Genomic DNA, 15177 nt, shown 5'->3' with positions numbered 1-15177 from the left:
AAAATTTTAATAAAGGATAATAGGAGACAAAGCAAAGATTTACGGCCAGGTGTTTGGCATTCCACCAAGAGCATACCTGCTATTTTGGAGACACCCTTTACATACTTTTCCTATTGCATCAGTGTATTGCATATTCATAAACAATTTTGCATATTTAAACTTTTCCCCAAACTAGCTTACATGTTCCAAGAACTGTTTAGCATTGCTCCTCCTCGGGTTCGCCTTTTAGAGCATGCATATTTTTTGACTCTGGTTTTGATCCGTTCTTGTTATCCCCTCCAGTTTGGACTTTGGTCCATATTTCTACAGATGGTGGGTGTTCATAATTGGCAGTAGCAGGGGTCTCCATCAAATGTTAATTGAATGTTAATTAATTACCCCAACCAAGCAAGCATTTTAACACAAGCATACTATAACATTTGTGAAAAATGCATATTTTATGATTGGCTTTTCGCAAATGTTACAATGAATAGTATATGTGTAATGTTGGAAAGTTATGCTGTATTAATTCTCTCAAGTAGTGTGTTGAATGTATTTTAGGTTATAACACAATATGAAAATAGAAACTATACTATGTAAGATACTTTTTAACTAGCTCAAGAAAGAGATGAGATAATCAAGGAATTCTTTGCACAAAGATAACAATTACAGAAACCCCTAAATTTTCCAGAGGAGAGGAATTTATGGCTTTCCTTATCAACAGAAACAAACTTCTTCAAGCCTGACTTAGACTCGAAGGCGCCTGGGGATTAACAGAAACTTTTTGACAAGTACCAGATGAATTTCTTGTTTTAAATAAAATATATGCATAATCATGAAGTGTTTTGTATATGCAACAAGGCTATTGCTTTTAAGGTTATTCCTTTGTTCACAAGGCATGCTTGTCATGGCTTAAGTGCCCGAGAGCATCCGGACATCTGTAATTCTTTGCTTTTTATTGTCTTGTAATTGTCCTAACTCTAAATTTTTATTACTCTAATATTTATTACTCTAATAATTATACTATTTTTATAACCATTTTACTTTTATTAAACTTTAAAAATTTTAAAAACCAAGTGATCGGCGTTTTTCACAATTATGGTAGCAGAGGATGGTTCTTAACACCTCTCTGCCGGTGCCTTAGGAGAGTCAGAGTGAGAGAGATGCGTCCTGCCCTGTTAGGTAGCCTCACTGTGCTCCCCTGGTGTGACCGACAGATGCAGGTTACGAGCTGATGGACAAAAGGAGACAATAAAACAAAGAAAAGGGAAGGGATTCTCTAAAAACCGCGGTAATTAGCCCCTAAGACTAAAGTGTACACGAAGAACAAGGACCCAAGGACAAAGGATAGGTAAGTATTTGTTAGGACGAGGTGGATAAAGGGGGGATGAATGTGTGTGAATGAGAGGCGGGCTGGTTACCCCAGACCTGCTAAGCGAGAGCGGTAGTCTCCCATGCTGTGTTTCCGTCTTTTTTGCGAGAAAAGCGGCCAGTAAAGAGACGAAGCGAGTGATAAAAAGAGTGAGAGAACCCCCACCCTGGGGAAACCAGGACTGGGTCTCAGGGAAAGAGTGGGACCCCTTGGTGGGGGGGAGGGGGGGAAAATAAAAGGTAATTAATTGGGAAGAAAAAAATAATAAAAAGTAAAAAGAGGGTTTTCTTGGCATAATCTATTGGGGAAAAATAAAAGGTAAAATGTGTGGAAGGGGCCCCTAAAAATTCTGCTCGACTGAGGGATAAGAATGCCCAAGAACATCCAGGATTAAACCTGCTGGGTTGACGGATTAACATTCCAAGAGCGCCCAGGGTCGCCAGAGTGAGGATATGCCCAAGAGGATCTGGGGTTGGAAAACACAGCTGGATTGAGGGATATCCAAGAGCTCTGGGATTGGCCAGAGAAAGGTACCTTGTTGTCTTGTTGTGTATGTGAGGGTGAGTCCCGCACCAACAAGTCCCCACGGGTGGGAGCTGAGGCAAAACCCGCAAACCTAGCCTTGTTCCCCTGGGCGTGAGGGGGAAGCTGTGACTCGTACCAGGTATGAGTCGCATGCAGCCAGCCTCAAAAGTGAATTGGCACCAGAGGCAACTGAATTCAGGGCACTCCCCAAAGGCCTGGCAGTACTGAAGCCCAGAGAGGCTGCCCCCAAAGCAAGGATGGCTTAGTATCGTAGGACCTTTTAGCACCGTGGCTACGTAAAGTAGTCGTCTAACCCATTCCCCCGGGGGAGGGGGGATGGGGAGTCCAGATCGGGCAAGGTATGGAGGTCCGAACCCCTGAATCTGAGGCTACCTCTAGGGAAGAGGGATAGCCAAACCTCGGGGAGGTGGAAGTGGTCAGTGTGGGGCTTACATGATCCGCGATTCTCTGGTAACAGAAATCCCTTCGTGTAAGTCTAAGAGGTTTGCTAATGTTTCCTTCCTCTGTGCAATAATATAAAAGGAAATATAGAAGTGTGAATGAACAGGCCTGAGGGTGTGAATGTGTGTGCGAGAGTGAGTGGAAAATAAAGGTGAGTAAATGGAAATGAGTAGAAGACATGTAATGTAGATTGTTCATTTTGAGCTTTATTTTATTTCCTTAGAGGGAGGTGTATTGTGTCGAATGGTATTGTGAGAGAAAGGATTTTTGCGTGGGTAGTTGAAAGAAGGTGATATTCAGGCTGTTAGGAGAAAGTGAAAAACAGAGGCAGGAGGTGAATAGATAAGATCTTGAAAAATGAGACAGAAATCCAGGAGTAAGAAATTATCAACAGAGATACCCCAAGATAGCCCCCTGGGAGTTATGTTAGCCAACTGGGAAAAAAAAAAACAAACCCTTGTACAAGAAAAAAGGACAAAGTAAAGATGATACAATTTTGTACGCTTGAATGACCAACAAAGGAAATAAGATCTGACCACATTTATTGGCCTAGATATGGTTCTTTTGAAAGATGGATTTGTCAGGCTCTAAATGTATTTGTAAACTCAAAAGAACCATTTAATCCAGAAGAAAGAATATGCCACATGTTGGACAGGGGATTTTAGGAAAATAAAAATCTTTAAAGTAGCAGAAATCCCCAAAACAAAACAAGAAAAGAAAAAAGGGCGGGGAGCAAGAGGAAAAAAAGAGGAAAAGAAAAAGAATGGGATCCTTTACAAGTTATACCCCCTCACTTCCCATTCGCGCCTGCACCACCTGCGGCCCCAGCACTGGTTTTAGGTCCCAGCGAGCTGCTCCCGTCAGCTCCGCCGGCCCCGGTGTCAGTGCCTGTCCCGGTCCCAGCGCCTACCCCAGGTCCTGGCTTGCCGCGTGTTCATGCCCCAGTTTCTGTCCCAGGCGCGAGTTCGCTGCCCGCAGCGGCGGCTCTGCAGGTTCCCGCCCCGCTGCCCGCAGCAGCCCTCCCCTCTCTCTCTTTCGCCGGCCGCCGCTTCGGTACTGGCCTCCACCTCGCTGCTTGCAGCTGTCCAACTGGCCCAAAGGGGCAGCACCTCAAGGAAAAAGGCTTTTGAGGCACAGCAGGGAAAAGAAGAGACCCCAACCGAATGGTTAGACAGACTTAGGAGAAATATAAAACAATATTCCGGAATAGATCCTGAAACTGACGTGGGAAAAGCTTTGTTAAGAATTAACTTTGTTACAAATGCTTGGCCAAATATTAGAAAGAAATTAGAAAAAAATTGAGGATTGGCATGATAAACCATTAGATGACTTATTGAAGGAAGCTCAGAAAGTTTATGTCCGGAGAGATGAGGAAAAAGCTAAACTGATGGTAAAAATTATGGCAGTCACCGTGAGAGAAAACAGTTACAAGAAAAATGAAAAACATACAAACACTACTCCTAGATATGATGGTTGTAGAGACAGGGGAACAGAAAAGAATAAAACCCCAATACAAACCAAGTCAAGAGCATTCCAGGAATGTCTGTTTTTATTGTCAGGGCGAAGGACATTATAAGAGGGACTGTCCTAAACGGGCAAAAGATCTGAAAATCTTCAAAGAGATGAACACTGAGGAAGAATAGGGGTGTCAAAGGCTTTATTTTTTTAGGGGACAAATACCATCTGGAGCCTGTGATGACTTTAAAAGTGGGTCCCCAAGAAGAAGAATTGGAATTTGTGGTAGACACAGGGGCAGAAAGAACCTGTCTGTTAAATATTCCAAAAAGTTATAGTGTGAGCAAAAATACTGTAAAGTAACAGGAGCAAGAGAAGAAAGTTTCACAGTTCCTGTCATTAAAAATGTGGCAATTGAGGGAGAAACTAGATTTTAAATAAGGGATATCTTATTAGTGCCAGGGGAGGGTAGCAACTTATTAGGACGAGATTTACAAGTGAAATTAAGAATAGGGGTTATCCCAGAAGATGGGAAGATGACAGCTAGAGTTTTAAAATTAAGCCAAGAGCATAAAGAAAAATTAACAAGGAAGTTTGGGCTGGGGAAGGAAATAGGGGAGGATGCTTCATATGGAGCAGATGCCTTCACTGAGCTGTTGATTCAGCTAATTCTTTTCCCTTTGCTGTGTACAAGTAGTTTAAACTATTTATTCCAATTTGCATTGTGATTTTTCATCTTGAAATACGTAACTTGCTGTACTCTAAGACTGAAAAACTAGTTTACAGCTGTGACATAGCAAAACCTAGTTTTAATTTATTTTGATTCAAGGCAAGGCTATTCAATCAAGTGGTTCTCAGTGTGTAAAGTTAAACTAAAAGTAACACCAGCTGATTAGTAGGTCAATAAGAAACATTTTTCCTTCCAGCCAGTCCTTTTTCAGGTACCCAAAGGTGTTTTTGCTTTCTTAGTTTTTGTTTTGTTTGTTTGTTAGTTTTTCTGGAAGTACTGATTACTTGCAGTGCACCTAGAACAGCAGCTACAGTTGTGCATGCATAGCACTTCTGAAAAATAAGGCTCATTTTTTTACCCAGAATTGGAGGTGGCTATATATATAAACGGGAACCTACAAAGCTAGACGAAGAAAAGGTTTCAGTGTCTTCTAATGTAAGCTGTTAATTTGTTACTTTCAGCATTACTGTAGGTGTTTGACACACACATAAAAAAGATAGTGGGGGGAGATCTCTGCTTGCTGTAGTTTTATTTCTTAAATGAGTTAGAGAGATGTGAGGAAGTTGTGAGTTCCTTATGTGGTGTATCCAGGCCTGCAGAGAGGGCTTGGCCATGATTCCCTCCGTGCTGCAGGTAGCCCTGCAGCGTGGCAGCAGTCGCTTGCCTCTGGTGAGTTTGCAGGCAAAGGTGCTTCACCACTGCAGTGCTCAGGTGCTGTTTCCTATTATGACATTAAGGTTTGAATTCAGGAGTGCCTCTTCCCATCCAGTTATTGTTTGTACCACAGGAGCCTCTTTGGACAGTGTTTCCTAGCAGTCAAAGGGAGGGTATTGCAGAGACAAATTCCTTACTTGCTGTCCCCCCACTGTACTCATATTTTGTCCATTCCCTCTTCAAAATATGGATTTATAAAACTCATGCTCTGTGTCCTCAGATGCCCTTCCCAAATAAAACCTTGGCTTTATTACTCCACTCCATGCCTTATGGAGGGATGTTTTCAATCTACTGAATTTGGTGCCACAGTACCTTTTTACCTCAGAGGCCCTGGGATGTTGATGCAAGTGTGTCATCAGAACTGGTGTTTCTGCCCAGGGGTGAGTTCATAGTGTCCTGAGCAATTGGTGATGGAAGAGGTGCTTGTTCTGATGTTTGACCATTTCTTTTGCCTTTTAGTGATGGAGTTACTTGAATTCCTCTGTTTCAGTAAAAGGGAGGTAGTGAGGTATTTCTTGAGAGCTGTGGCTGGAAATCTGTGAATGGAAAAACTCTGGTTGCAAATTGCATTGCACTAACTAGCATTGCCTCAAATTTTTTAGTGCAGGCAGGGTCACTTTGGAAGCAAGTTGTAGTTTGCCTTGTTCCTGCCACCCTTTCAAGCTTGTGAATGAAAAAAAAATTGTGATAACAAAGCAAGTCTTTAGTTTTGGCACTGTGTCAGCTGTGAGTGGCTGCTAGCCTTGGTGGAGGGTGCTGTGAATTGCATGCTTGCAGAACACACATAACAAAAGTAATTTAATTTGTAAAGAAGTTGAAAAAGGGGGGAGGGGTGATTGGCAGACTCACCTCTCCGGGATGTTGGAATGTGGAGTGATGTTGGAATGTGGGGTGATGATGTCTTGGTGCTGGAAGAGGACAAGTGTTTGAATGCAGTCTCTGCATAAAGGACAGAGAAATGTCTTAACACATGGTTGTTAGAAAGTTGTTCAATGCTGAACTGGGGTCCAGAAAAAGTTTAGCAGAATGGGCCCTCCTTGAAGGGAAAAGAAAATATGTAGACTAAGGAAATAGAATGCCAAAAACACCTGGGGACGCCAGGTTTAGAATTGTCAAAGTTGGGAAGTGTTTGGCTGCTCTCAGGGGCTGCAGCAGGAGCTGATTCATGGGGGATACCCAGCGCAGCAACTCCCAGTGTTTCGCCCACCCGGTGGAAGTGGCACAGCACGAGGTGCCACTGGGATTTAGGGCTGGCTGGGTTGTGCCAGGGTCCCAGAGAGCGAGTAGTTGCCAGAGGCGCTCGCCGGCCTAGTAGCGGGGCTGGGCGTGGATTGTGCGGGTTTGCCGCCCAGGAGTGGGCTGGCTCAGTGGTGGAGCTGCCAGGGGCAGCTCCCAGCCTGCTAGGGTCCCGAGTCCAGGATGGCAGCCTCTGCCCAGGCACGTAAGTCGAGAAAGAGAGAGAAAGAGAGAGAAAGAGAGAGAGAAGGGGATAGTGAAATAAGCCCCCAAAGTCACCATGCCTGTGGCTGTCTGTAAGTTCTCCCCCGCTAGGTAGAGTGACAACAAGGTAGGGGGAGAGGCCAAGAACAGAGTTAAACGCAAAGCTGTGAAAAAGAAGAGATAAGGATTAAAGCAAAAATAGTTGGCACTCCAAAACGTCACAAAGTAGCTTTTTTTGACAAGATTTTTTTCTTTCTGTTTTTTTTTTTTTTTTTTTTTTTTTTTTTTTTTTTTGTTGTTGTTGTTAAGAAGAGGAGGCTTTTGTTCTAAAGAATGGGTCTGTAAGGCTCAAACAGTTAAATGTCACCCAAAAAGTAAAAAGCAAGAGATGTGATACATCTTGTGTTAGAATTGGCCTGGTGTTTAATTTGCCTCTGCAGCTATTAACACAGCTGGATACAAGAAGCAGTTGTAGAAAAACAGGTTAGTTAAACCCAAGAAGTTTTGAAGAAAACTAATAGTAAAAGTTAATGCAGTATTGTATTTCTTTTAACACTCTTATTAAGAAGTCCTTTCCAGGTACTACTAAAGCAGCAATCCGAATCACAGAAAGAGGGTGAATTCATGCCAGCAAAATCAAAGGACTTGTGCAGAAACTTGAGGAATGGACTATCACATCTAAACCGGGTGATACCAAATTGACTTTCAACTGGGACTGGGTGGTAACGGTTTGGGAAGACCCAAATGATCCAAGGAAGGTACAAAGAATATTTCTCTAACTGAGAAATAAGGCAAAGCTTACATCACTAGTTTTAAGCACTGCCTGAATAAGCCCTGAGACACTTCCAATACCTCCTTGGGAGAGGAATACTGCCACTTCAAACAGGAGGATCGTGACTGTTTTAGTCAAAGAGTTCTTATATTCTGGCGTTAGCCTGTGACTTGTACAGGGAAGAAGGCAAATTGCGATTAGTACTATACTGTATACTTCATTTGATTCATCCCATTACTGGACACGCTAGCTGGGTTATAAGTAAATGTTCAAATTATGGGAATAATTGGTATTAGAGCTCACAAAATCTATGTTCTCGTTGCAAGATGTATTGAGTACTGAATCTATCCCCTATACAGATAAAACTCAAAACAACTGAAGTAAAAACTTTGTTTTGTGGATGGGAATTATCCGTGCCTGTTGACTGAGAGATACCTGAGGAACGGTGGGAAACCAGAGTTAAGGAGTGTCAAAAAGGACTTGCCTAAAAAAAATATATATATATTAGTAAAAAGGAGTGACAAGGGAAACAGAGGGCAAGCCTGGATTGACCACTGTACTCGCCACCGAGAAGATCACACATACCTGCTATTGGAAGCAACTCCATAGGCAGGGGAGGTGAGGGTATTAGCCATACCAGACCTCTGTTATTCCTGTTTCTATCTCTCATTTGTTGTCTTTTACCTTTCGAGATACCAGCAAGATCGTGTCACAAATGCTACAGAAAGTGTTACATAGAAAGAAACCAACGTTCCTTTTTGTTACACACACCCATGTCAACAGCCACTGTTATGACCCATCCAAATTAAGTACCTGCAGGCAAAATAGAGAAAAATACAAGATTACAAGGAACTTAGGAAAAAGCGGTAATAGATGGGGCATTGAATGTCCAAAAGGAGAGAGACGGATTTGTTTTACATTTGATCTCAGAGATATAGTCCAAGATTTGGTAAAAAGGCAATTAGTAAACAAAAAGGTGATACCAGCACAGCAATCTAGCTCTGTATTGACCCCAAATTAAATACTGGATCATATTATAAGACTCCAAGCAGTTACAGAGATGATAACAAAGCTGCTTAGGCATTAGAATTGAGTCAGCAAAGCCAAACAAAAACTGTAGTGCATCAGAATAGGTTGGCTTTAGACTATTTATTAGCTGTCGAAGAGGGTGTTTGTAGAAAGTTTAATATATCAGATTGCTGAAAATAGATGACAATAGGGAGGTCATCCTGGGAAAAACAAAGGATATCATTAAAAAATTATAACCCAGGTATCAGTCCAAAAATGGGAAAACAAGGTCAAAAACTAACTGGTGGGGTAATGTATTGAGAATGGGATGGTGGATTAAGATTCTTCCTTTTATGTGTTACAACTGCTTTGAAGTTTCTTCCTTGTTTAATACCATGTTTTATTTAATTACCAACAGAGTCCAAAGAATGCAAGTGGATAAGAAATATTGCTCAAGCCAAATGATTTATAAAGAATAAGAGGAGGGATTTTGAAAAATGCATATTTTATGATTGACTTTTCTCAGGTACCTGGGATCCAGAGCCCATCTCTCCCTGACCTGCTGGGAGCTGGGTCACCGCTGCCCCACCCCTGCCACTTCTTCGGCACTGCTCTGGGTTTCTCTACACTGCAGCCCCGCACCCCCTGCCCTGCTGGGACATCCCGCAGTTCCAGCTACCGCCGCAGAGCTTCTGATACATTTCGTCCACCACCCCAGGATTTTTGCTCATTCCCACTGTTCCAGCTTGGTGCTCCTTAGAGTCCTGCTGGGGCACTGGGATTGACTGCCTCCGGGGTTTGTGAAGGAAAGCCTCTCCTACATTCCCTTCTTGTCTCGGCTGAGCTGCCATTGCTGGGCGCCCCCTGCAGTCACATGGGGATCATCACACCTGCCCTGCCCACCGGAGGCCTGCCAGCGCCCCTGCCGGCTGTGACCGTAACTGCACCGAAGGGGAAGGTGCCTGCGGCCGAGAAGGCTGTCACTGGGTTCTGGGCTCTGTTGTTAATCTGTAGTTGTTGTTGTTTGTTTGCTTTATTATACATACTAGTAAAGAACTGTTATTCCTATTCTCATATCTTTTGCCTGTGAGCCCCTAATTTCAAAATTATAATTCAGAGGGAAGGGGGTTACATTTTCCATTCCAAGGGAGGCTCCTATCTTCCTTAGCAGACACCTGTCTTTCAAACCAAGACAGTTTTCTACAACTCTGGAAGCCCTGGCAATCAGGCAGTTCTTCACTTAGGGTACCATGTACCAGCTTGTCTCACAGCCAGGCAGCTTGTCCAGAAGGCTGATGTTAGGGTCACTATCAAAAGCCTCACTATAACCCAGGAATCCTTCATACAACATATTTCTGTTCTACTATTTTCATCATAGTAGGATATCAAATTAGTTAGAGAGGACTTTCCTGAAATCAAATTATTTCTAGGGCAATGAGAAATACTTCTGGCACAGACTTTGGAGGAAGAAACAGCTGTGAGAAGTGACACTAAGGGGCAAGTTGACTGGGAATTCAAGACTACTTCCGATGTCGCGCTCTAGAAAAACAGAATTGTTCCCATTTCAAGTTAATTTCTCTAAAGGGTTACTGTGAAGTCCCAGGAAAACCCCACCTTCATTCCCTAGGTAACCCGTCAACAAAAACATCAGTCTTACAGAAGAATGTTCCTTGATCTTCAAACAGAGTCACACCCCAAGTTAATCCCCGGATGTTTAAGTCTTCATTTCAGTTTAATTCTTCAAAGTTACTTCCTTAAGGAGCTGATAAAAGTTCACCTTTCATCTATAGACTGAAGATGTGGCAATCATTCTTACCTGACAGCAGGTAAAATCCAGCTCTAGCTCTAAAACAGGGCATAGAGCTGGATCTCTGTTTATCTTAAAACTCTCATTGACATTGAAGCTCCATTTGCACCTAATTGCCTACGTCATCAACACAGAGCCCTCATATAGCAGATGAGATTTGACCTTCAAGCAGCAAAGTGAGTTTTAGGCAAAGACACACCACATTTAAACTTCAGGATCTGATTCTTCTGTTCATTTTCCTTCCCTTCTGCCACTGAAAATTTCTCTTGCAAGAGGAAAAATACTTGTCTGATATCAGTGCTCATCTTTGCTGACTAAGGCAGGTAAGCAGATCTCTGTTATTTCTTTCTCTCCTGAGCAAGTGGTGAATATGGTGCTGTTGTTGGGGTGGAAAGGAACCCATCTTTTCCCTTCATACCAGATTTGCACACAAGGACCAGCAAGCTCTTCCTATCCTCCAGATCTCCTCAGGAGAAGGTGGCAAGAACTGGAGGCATCAGCAGCACAGCTGTTCCCAGAAGGGCTCAGAGAGGAACTAAAAGTTATGGGGAATGGTCATTTGGGGGAAAAGCTGAGATATGGACTGGCCCTCTGAGCTTGATGTTTGTTTCCCAATGACTGTTCTGCTGCTGTCCAGGGGGAGCAGCAGATCAGGAGAGAATTCCCCCTCTGGAAAGCACAGGTAGGCCCAGGGTACCCCCTTAGGGCAGGACCTTGAGGCAAAGTAGGACTAATGATAATGCTGGAACTTTCTTCTCAGTAAATGAGGCTGGTTCTAAGTATGACTGCTGTCTTTCCTGTTGGAAGTTGAAACAGTGTGAAACTGCCTTGATTTTATGGTAACTCAGGATGATGATATCTCCCAGACCACCCACGGGTCAGTTCCTCATACAGAAATGTTATTAAGCTTAAAATTTCCTGATTAGTACCTTGAGTGATTGAGGTTAACCAGTTCATAAGCAGCAAACCTCAGGTCATCATGGCATTGTCTTTGTTTACCCATTAAAATAATTCATTTCATAATTCCACAGTGTTCAGGGATCTTTGCGGATCTTATGGGTATTGCAGAGTCAGTGTCAAACTCACTCCTTTTTCCCCCCTTCTGCTGTAGCACTGATTCTTGCCCTTAGCTGCACTCTATCCCCATGTGTCTGTTTAGCAGGGCTAAACATGAAGCTTAGAGGGATGGAGAAATTCTGCCTTTGTGTGTTTGTTTTTTGTTGTATTGAGTTTTTTAGACCTATGTTCCCATGGCAGGGCTATGTTCATGGCAGGGCTGATTAAGAGGGCTTTAAACTAGGCTTAAAGGGGTAAGGGGATGAAACTAGGCTCTCCAGAAAGAAGCCCAAGGGTGGTAGGGCAGAGTCAAGTGAAATCTGCAACCCAGCTGAAGTGCATGTACACTAATGCATGCAGCATGGATAATAAACAAGAGGAGCTGGAAGCCACTGTACAGAGGGAAAGCTATGACGTAGTCTCCATCATGGAAATGTGGTGGGACGACTCTCATGACTGGAGTATTTCAATAGATGGCTACAAGCTCTTCAGAAGAGACGGGTGATGAAGAGGTGGAGGGGTGGCTCTGTGTATTAGGGAGGCTCTTGACACCATGGAAATTGAGATTAATGATGATAAGGTCGAGTGCCTATGGGTAAGAATCAGGGGGAAGGCCAACAGCCTGGTGGGAGTCTGTTACAGACCACCCAACCAGGATGAAGAGGTGGATGTATTAATCTATAAGCAGCTGAAGGATGTTTCAGGATCACCAGCCTGTGGTTCTTGTGGGAGACTTTAACCTGCAAGATGTCTGCTGGGAACTTAACACAGAAGAGAAGCAGCAGTCCAGGAGGTTCTTAGAGTGTATGGAGGAGAACTTCTTGTCACAGCTGGTTGTCGCAGTGCGCTGTATCGTGCTAGGCAGCAACAGCAGGGGTGCAATTTTCCCCCTGTGAGCTCTGCTATTCCCAGTTATTGCTTGGTCCAGCGCAGGAACAGATAACGACGACACAGGACTTGGAGTAAAATTGGATGGTTTTATTAGGTCCACAACCTGGGACCCCAAGACAAAGCCCAGGGAGGTCTGCAGAGGTTTTTATAGGGGGAGTGGTATAGGGCAACTAACCAATGAGGGCATGGCAGGGGAGGAATCTACGGCAGGACTAACATTCTATAAATCTATCAGGGAGAGCAGGGGAGGGGGATAATACAAAGCAACAAATGGGGTATCAATACTACAAGATAGACAAGGAACACTCTGGAAAAAGGGGTAGGGATAGGGAGGATTGACAACTTGGGAGGGAGGAAGTTAGGGAAGGGCTTGGGAGACGGGGGTAGCTTGGGAGGGGAGGAGATTAGGGAGGAGAATAGTGGGCAAACACAAAGCAAAAACCACACCACAGCAGCTGGTGAGTGAGCCTACTAGGGGAGGGTCTACACTTGACCTGCTGTTTTTGCAAACAGAGAAGGGCTGTCGGGAGATATGGTGGTCAGGGGCTGTCATGGCTACAGTGACCATGAACTAATAAAATTATCAATATTTAGTGAAACAATGAGGGGCATCAACAAAACTTCCACTCTGGATTTCCAGAGAGTGGACTTCAGCCTATAGAAGAGACTGATTTGGAGAACACCTTGGGAAAAAGACTCTAAAAAGGGCATCCAGGAAAGATGAACATAATTCAAGAAAGAAATCTTGAAGGCACAGGAGCAGCCTGTTCCTATGTGCTGAAAGATGAGATGGTGTAGAAGATGACTGGCTTGTATGAGCAGGGAGATTTTAAAGGAACTGAGGAAAAAAAAAAAGGCATATTGTCTTTGAAAAGAGAGCCAGGTAACTCAGGAAGTGCTCAAGGATGTTGTTAGGTCATGCAGAAAGAAAATTAGAGAGGTTAAAGATCAATTAGAACTTAATCTGGCCACTTCTGTAAAGGACAATAAAAAGCAAACGGAGGAGCAAGGAAAATCTCCATTCTTTATTGGACTTGGCGGGGGTGGGGGGGAATATAGTTACCAGAGATGAGGAAATAGTTGAGGTACTTAAAATCTTCTTTGCCTCAATTTTCAACAGTAAGGCATATTGTCCTCAGGACAAATGGCTTCCTGAACTAGTAGATGGGGATGGGGAGCAGAATAGCCCCTCTGTAACCTAGGAGGAAGCAGTTAGAGACCTGCTGAGCCACTTAGATGCTCACAAGTCCATGGGACCAGATGGGATTCATCCTAGGGTGATGAGGGATCAGGCAGAAGAGCTCGCGAAGCCACTTTCCATCATTTACCATCAGTCCTGGCTCAGCAGGGAGGTCCCAGAGGACTGGAGCTGCTAATATGATGCCCATCCACAAGAACGGCTGGAAGGAGGATCTGGGAAACTCCAGGCCCATCAGCCTGACCTCAGTGGCAGGAAGGTTACAGAACAGTGACATCACCCTGAGTGCACTCACCCTGAGTGCCATCATATGACACCTATAGGGTGTCATACCTGGGGGATCAGACCCAGCCAACATGGGTTTAGGAGGGGCAGGTCTTGCCTGACCAACCTGATCTCCTTTTATTAAGAGGTGGCGTGTTGTAGATGTTGGCGAACCCAATGGGAAGAACGATGATGTCTGACTTAGTTAAGATGGCTGAATGATTTCTTTATTATAATTATGCTATAATACATTAATATACTATATAAAAGAAGATACTAAAAACTACATGCTACTTTCTCTAACTATCATATCTAACTACTCACAACTCGTGACCCTCTCTCGAGAGTCCAGACACAGGTGGATCCAATTGGCCATCAGGCCCAAACAATCCACCATGATCCAACCAAGTGCTCACTCTGGGTAAACAATTCTCCAAACACATTCCACAAGAGAAAAACAAGGAGCAGAAATTGTTTTCTCTTTCATTTCTCTCTGTGCACCTTTATAAAAAATCCTGAGAGGGAGAGAAATGTGCTTGCCACAGTGGCATGCCTGGTGGATGTGGGGAAGGTTGTGGATGTATCTACCTGGACTTCAGCAAAGCCTTCGACATCATCTCCCATAGTGTTCTCCTGGAAAAGCTGAAGCCCATGGCTTGGACAGATGCATCTTTGCTGGGTTAAGAACTGGGTCATGGTGGGTCCAGAAAGTGATGGGGATGGTACTGCATCCAGTTGGCTGCCAGTCACTGTGTGATCTGGTGTTGGTCCCAGTCCTGTTCAATATCTTTATTGATGATCTAGACTGGGGGATCGAGTCTACCATTAGCAGATTTACAGATGACACCAAGCTGTGTGGGAGCATTGATCTGCTGGAGGTTAGGAGGGCTCAGCAGAGGGATGTGGACAGGCTGGATAGATGGGCCAAATACAACAATATGAGGTTCAACTTGCAGGACCAAGTGCCTGGTCCTGCACTTCAGCCACAACAACTCCTGCAGCACTACAGGCTGGGGACAGAGTGGCTGGAAAGCAGCTAGGCAGAAAGAGACCTGGGGGTACTGGTCAACAGCCGATTGAACATGAGCCAGCAGTGTGCCCATGTGGCCAAAAAGGTCTATGGTATCCTGACCTGGATCAGGAATAGTATGGCCAGCAGGAATAGGGAAGTGATCCTTCCCATGTACTTGTTACTGGTGAGGACACACCTTGAGTTCTGTGTCCAGTTCTGGGCCCCTCAATTTAGAAAGAATGTTGAGATGTTCAAGCATGCCCAGAGAAGGGCAATAAGGCTCATGAAGGGTCTGAAACACAAAGTCCTCTGAGGAGCGGCTGAGGGAGCTGGGGTTATTTAGCCTGTAGAAGGGGCTTGGGGGAGACCTCATCACACTCTACAACTACTGTAGTCAGGTGAGGGTTGGTCTCTTTTCCCAGGCAACCAGCAGTAGGAGAAGAGGACACAGTCTTAAGCTGCCCCAGGGGAGGTTTAAGTTGGACACTAGGA

The 15177-nt window shown here is 44.1% G+C and overlaps 1 protein-coding gene across 10 annotated transcripts in view; it reads left to right on the top strand.

The window, feature by feature from the left end:
- The first annotated feature begins 10406 nt into the window (after positions 1-10406).
- LOC128797777 (E3 ubiquitin-protein ligase TRIM39-like) overlaps positions 10407-15177 on the top strand; it is a 44955-nt gene continuing 40184 nt past the window's right edge. For 3 of the 10 annotated variants that reach the window (XM_053960651.1, XM_053960650.1, XM_053960649.1), the window contains exon 1: positions 10408-10587. The gene's annotated coding sequence lies outside the window, so the exon portion shown is untranslated. Of the gene's footprint in view, positions 10588-15177 lie in introns of all 10 variants that reach the window. The other 7 variants (XM_053960647.1, XM_053960644.1, XM_053960646.1 and 4 more) reach the window with 5 other exon arrangements.

Source organism: Vidua chalybeata, chromosome 19 (assembly GCF_026979565.1).
Source record: "Vidua chalybeata isolate OUT-0048 chromosome 19, bVidCha1 merged haplotype, whole genome shotgun sequence".
In the NCBI taxonomy this organism is placed as follows: Eukaryota; Metazoa; Chordata; class Aves; order Passeriformes; family Viduidae; genus Vidua; species Vidua chalybeata.
Note: the sequence above shows the minus strand (reverse complement) of the source record. Positions and strands in the feature narration are given on the sequence as shown.